The sequence below is a fragment of the Bactrocera neohumeralis genome, chromosome 6, assembly GCF_024586455.1.
Source record: "Bactrocera neohumeralis isolate Rockhampton chromosome 6, APGP_CSIRO_Bneo_wtdbg2-racon-allhic-juicebox.fasta_v2, whole genome shotgun sequence".
In the NCBI taxonomy this organism is placed as follows: domain Eukaryota; kingdom Metazoa; phylum Arthropoda; class Insecta; order Diptera; family Tephritidae; genus Bactrocera; species Bactrocera neohumeralis.
In genome coordinates, this window is record NC_065923.1 from 67,976,993 (window position 1) to 67,983,013 (window position 6,021).

A 6,021-nucleotide genomic window follows, 5' to 3' on the forward strand; every position below is an offset into this window, starting at 1 on the left:
TCTACTCTAGTAACGTAGAACGATTGTTGTGGAAATTTTATAACATCGTAAGGTATACTAAGTTAAGTTAAATCCTAATTTATGCAAGTAAGTCGAAGATAATGAAGAAGTAGTAGATTTTTCCTACTAAATTTGAACAGAAATTACTTTCTACAGTTTTTTTGGCAGTGATTCTGTGTAAAATCATCGATAACTTTACTCATAAAGCCAGAAAGAAAGCGCTTGAAATTTTTAATCGCATTTATGTAGTTTGTCTTGTTGTTAAAATGGTATCAATTTCCATGAATTAGCTTTCAAACAGACTTTTGCTGTTGTAGAAAGTAGATGGTTGCAAATCTGATCCATTCGATGAAGTCGAATGTTTTTTTTTTAATTCTCTTGACACATTTATAGTTTTCTCTGATAGAGTCACCTGAACTGTAGGCTATATGTTATGGTTGTTGGATCTATGTATATGCTGATGGTTCTTAAATTATGAATAAAGAAAAAGGTTGTCTACAATTAGGCGCAATTAAAATTCTATCTCAGACGCACACCCTATAAAAATTAAACTTGTCTGCAAATAAAAATTAGTATCTACATTTTAAAATATAATAAATTAAAATCATTTTAAAGAAACAAACAAGAAACTAGTAAAAACAATTCCGCGACAAATATAATTTTATTGCATTATAAGAGCTGTTGTAATGTGTTTGTACAAAGCTTGTAAATTTTGTTGCAGCGTTGGTAGCTTAAGTATGTACACAAATGCTAAATATCTGCTTTAACTAGCCGTTCTATACATCTAAAACAATCGCCACAGAGAAATGTCAGTTTGTAGTGGAAATTTCACACTTACTAGCACAGTCAATGTATTCGGAGTGGTAGTAGTAATTGTATTGGTGAGAGAAAATTGCAGCGACGAGCTTCATTCATCAAACCTCAATGAGCACATTGACAACCACGCAGCCGCTAACAAAAGCGCCGACGTCGACTGCAGCTGCTCGCTTATCAAAGCTGACTTTGGCAGATGTCTAAGCAAATCTCTGGCTGAAATGGTTAAACGGCCTCCTCAGCTGATTCAAATTTGTCTGTGTTTGTGTGCATATAGTACATATGTGTATAAGACAAGGAGAGAATTTGTCGAAAAAAAGCAAATATCAAGCGTATTGAGGTAGGTTATGATTTGTGGGTTTTGGATTCCTGGAAATTGTAAATATGAAATACCTACGAAGTTCGCTTTTATACACTAAACAGGGTATATGCTGACTGCAATGAATACTGAGACGAAGAAAACAGAATTCATACATATGTGTAAATGAGCAGCATGAAGAGCTGAGCCGTTTTAACCATGTTCGTCCATCCGTTTGTCTTTATCTCTGAAATTTTGCACACGTCCTTTTCTCCCGAAGAAGCTGCTTATTTGTTTGAACCGCCGAACCACAATAGTTGTCATACAAACTGAACGATCAATTCTTGTAAAAAAAACTGTGCCTCCAACGAATTTTGGTTTTTTCGGCTTCAGCATATACAAGTATTCAATAAATTGTTGGTTAGTTTCGACGCCATATTCATAAGCCCTTGTCTCGACACCAGTTATGATACGTTTGATGAATGCGAGGTGTTCGGCCACATTTATTTTGCAATCTGTACTCGACGTCGTTTTCCAAAATATTCCGTTCTTTTAGTCTAGTACGAGTATTAGCACGCTTCATAGTCACAACATCAACCAAACTCAGTTGATTCGATTCATAAGTTGTGTTGCGACAATCTGTTATATTCTTGATGTGAATACGATGACTTTTAGACGCCGCTTTTTTAGTGTTTTTGCTGTTATCGTCTTCAATAGAGATGCATGGATGACTCGTATGAGACTTGAGTTTTTTCGATGACTTCACGATCTTCACTGAATGTTTTGAGTCACTGATATATCTACTTGTGATTCGTTTTTCGTATTCTAGGAAAAATTTTGGTTGGCTATTGATTTTATCAGATGGCATTTCGAGTTGTGCTTTTCTAAGCGCCTAGCATCTGTACTGTGTTAGTGTGACATACATTTGTATAGCAATTGCTTCATATTATATATACAGTCGAAAAAGTCTTTTCGTATTTCTAATCAAACTTCAACTTATTTTTTTATATTTATAATGAACTTTAGTGAACCAAATATGTACCATTTTGATCGAACACTTTTTGCCATTTTTTCGCTAGAGACATTATTTCGTCAGTGTAAAACTTTTCTGGTTTCTCGACGAAAATCCACGACAAGTAATTCAGGTTTCTCTTAAAGCCAACTTTACTCCATTAAGGTAGTTCTGTATTGACGGAAACAAATGGTAGTCCGATGGTGTAAGGTCAGGGTTATATGGTGGATGCATCAAAACTTCCCAGCCAAGCTCTGCCAGTTTTTGCCGAGTCATCAAAGATGTGTGTGGTCTAGCGTTGTCCTAATGGAAGACGAAGCCCTTTCTGTTGATCAGTTCTGGCCGTTTTTTTCGATTGCTTGCTTCAATCTCATCAGTTGTTGCCAGTAAAACGTAGAATCAATCGTTCGACCAGGCTTGAGCAGTTCATAGTGAATGACACCTTTCCAATACACTATACCATAAAGTCGCATTTAATTGAAAGTAATTAAATCAATTTGCAAGCGCATTTAATTAGTTGATTTAATTAACTTATTATATACGAGTAGGCAATATTATTCAACTATTTTTTTTTTTTGGATTTAGCAAATTGCTTGTGTTTTAAATATAGAACTGGCACTACTAAAATAAGTAAGAAAATCCAGTTTGGGTATTAAATACGCGTAAAATCCCAAAGCAATGACAAACGAAAAGTAATTGAACTGAAACTTAAACTGTGACGTCACAACGCGTGTTTGCGTTTACACGATTTTCAATGTCAGCGTCGGGCTTTCCTCTTTCAATTCGTTGTGGTGACAATTGCGCAGTGCGAAACAGCTGATTTTGAAGTTTCTTGGTATAAGTTAAAAAAGCATACTAATTAGTGACTTAATAATTTTTTCAAACTCACAGTGTGTATACATTATGCAATATTTTTATTTTGATGTAAAAAGAATAAATAAAAATATTCTTCGAAATTCATTCAACTATAACATAATCAACTATAGTATATCGGAATTCTCAAAAAGTGCCCACTGTGCCAGAAATATAGCGGCGCTTCTGCATTTTTTCAATGTCATGAATGAATTTTCGCATTTTAGGCAGAAATTTTAGAAAAAGCAAAAACGGTATATAAATTCTGTATACTTTTACTTACTCAAATATATACATACATACATATATATAACATACATATATACATTAATTGGAAACTATCTAGTGTAATAAAGATTACAAATGTTTATATAGTACTAGTAGTATATGGCATATAATGTATTTGTTTATAATCAACATATGAAGTTGTAAAGATAACAGAAGCACTTAGAGTTCCTAAGACTTCACAGTACATATTTACTTTTCATATTCAACTTTTAATCAAAATTATGATTTGCAAAATCAAGTGCTAATTCAAATGTGCTAAAGTATGTTGCTGTAACTGAGTGTCTGGCAGCAATTGCACTATAAATATTTGTTTATCTATGTAGTATGTCTGAATAGAATAGGTACTTCATATGCCACTAACGGCTAAAAGCATTTTACACATTAAAATATGAAATAGTTTGTATTATTTATTTTTTTTATTACCAAGCAAAACTATATTGGGTTATGTTTTGGTTCTGGTGTATTTTTCGTCGTTTCCTATCAACTACAATACACTGTGCGACAAAAATGTGTGACTGAAAAATTACAAAATTATAAAAAGTATCAAATTTATGAAAAATGTTGAAAACCTGTAACTTTTATCTCTAAATGTCACAATCGGTTTTTAAAGTGCACGAAATTTCTGCCTCAATCTGTTCTGAGAATTAGTTGAAAACTATCAAAACACATTTTTTTGTTTTGAAAATGTTATTTGTTAATCATTGTTTTTAGAAGTTCAGAGTGAAATTTAATTGCACATAATTCCCATTTTTAACAGTGTACTGAAGTCATCGTTATTTTGTTTCCATTTGGCTTGAATTATATGATTAATTTCGAAAATGGATTTGAAGATATTATTGTTTGAATTATTGAGATTATTTTTATTTGAAATTTTTGTTCTGAATTATTGATACTATTTTTATTTGAAATTTTTGTTCTGAATTATTGAGATTATTTTTATTTGAAATTTTTGTTCTGAATTATTGATGCTATTTTTATTTGAAATTTGTAGCAGAATAATATGATATTTTTTGCTTTTTGTAGTAATATGAACACTGTGGAATTAAATGCCCCGTATTTTTTAATAAACATTTCCTTTTTATATAAAAAAAATAATAATAATAACTAAATGCACATTAAAATTTTTTTTTGTGGGAAAAATATTAAATTTTTTTTTAACAAAACCAAAAATAAATTTTGAGAAATTAACGAAATTATTTTGTCCGAAAAACATTTTTCAAACAAATATTCAAAACAAATTTCAAAAAAAAATTATTTTGAACGGAAAATATTTTTTTGAAAATTTGTTGTCCAAGTTGCCATATTACATTTTCGAACAAAAACTTATTTTGTCCGAAAAACATTTTTCAAACAAATATTCAAAACAAATTTCAAAAAAAATTTATTTTGAACGGAAAATATTTTTTTGAAAATTTGTTGTCCAAGTTGCCATATTACATTTTCGAACAAAACCTTTTAGAAAATATTTTACTTCAACAAAAAGAAAGTTTTGAAAATAAAAAGAAAATTATTTTGCCCGAAAAATATGTTCTGCAATTTTTTTTTTTATATGTTGTTTTTGAAAAATATTTTACGGTCAAAAAAATTTCGTTTGTTTTAATTTTTTTTTTTGGTTTCAGTTAGAAAAAAATAAAAAAAAAAATTTCGGACAAAAAAAATTTTCAAAAAATGTTTTTCGGTCAAATTGAAATTTGGAAAAAATAAACAAAATTATTTTTGTTTGAAAACTATCTTTTCAAAAATGTGTTTTAATTTTTTTTTTGAAAAATATTTTTCGGATAATAATAAATAATTTTGTTTTTTTTTTTGCAATATTTTCATTTTTAAATACTTATAAAAATATATTTATTTGTAATACTTTAAAAATATATTTTTCCGAAAAAAAAGTTTAAATTAATTTTGAAAAAAATTATTTTTACATATTGTTTCTTTTTCAGCATCAGTGATATTTCTAATATGATGATTTTTAATAAAAAAATAACTTTCTTTTCTGAAAAGGCATGGAAAAGTGATTGTTTTAATAATGTTTTATCATTTTTTTCAAAACTAGTAATTATGTCAAAAAATATTTAAAAAAAAATGAAATTCTGAACTCAAATTTTGGTTAGGTTTTACTAAATATTTTTAAAATTTTTTAAAATGTTTTGTTCGAAAAAAATATATATGTATATGTTCTATATGTTCTCAGAAGCAGTGTTTATTTTAATTTGTTTTTACTAAAAGTTAAGTTTCTTGCGGCCAAATTTATAAAATAATAAAAAATTATAACCAGGCTTAGCTATTTTCTACAATATTGGGTAGTCGAAAAAGTCTTTTCGTATTTTGTCAATAGATGTCGTTCCGCTCGTATACCGCCAGTGCTACCAATCATATTGAAGCTCGATGTTTGGGTACCACATGAATTGTCTGTGAAAAATTTTATGGACCGAATTAACATCTGCGATTCTTTGCTGAAACGAAATGAAATCGAACCATTTCTGAAGCGAATGGTAACAGGAGAGGAAAAGTGGAAAAAGATAATGTTCCAAGCGTGGTGAAGCTCAACAAATGGTCGCAAAGCCAGGATTGACGCCTCGAAAGGTTATGCTGAGTGTTTGCTGGGATTGGAAAGGCATCATCCACTATGAGCTGCTCCAGCCTTGTCAAACGATTGATTCTACATTTTACTGTCAACAACTGATGAGATTGAAGCAAACAATCGAAAAAACGGCCAGAACTGATCAACAGCATCTACCATATAGCCCTGACCTTGCACCAA

At 30.0% G+C, this 6,021-nt stretch overlaps 1 protein-coding gene across 1 annotated transcript in view; it reads right to left on the bottom strand.

Moving 5' to 3' along the window:
- LOC126762498 (serine-rich adhesin for platelets) overlaps positions 1-6,021 on the bottom strand; it is a 234,692-nt gene that overhangs the window by 167,829 nt on the left and 60,842 nt on the right. The window lies entirely within an intron of this gene.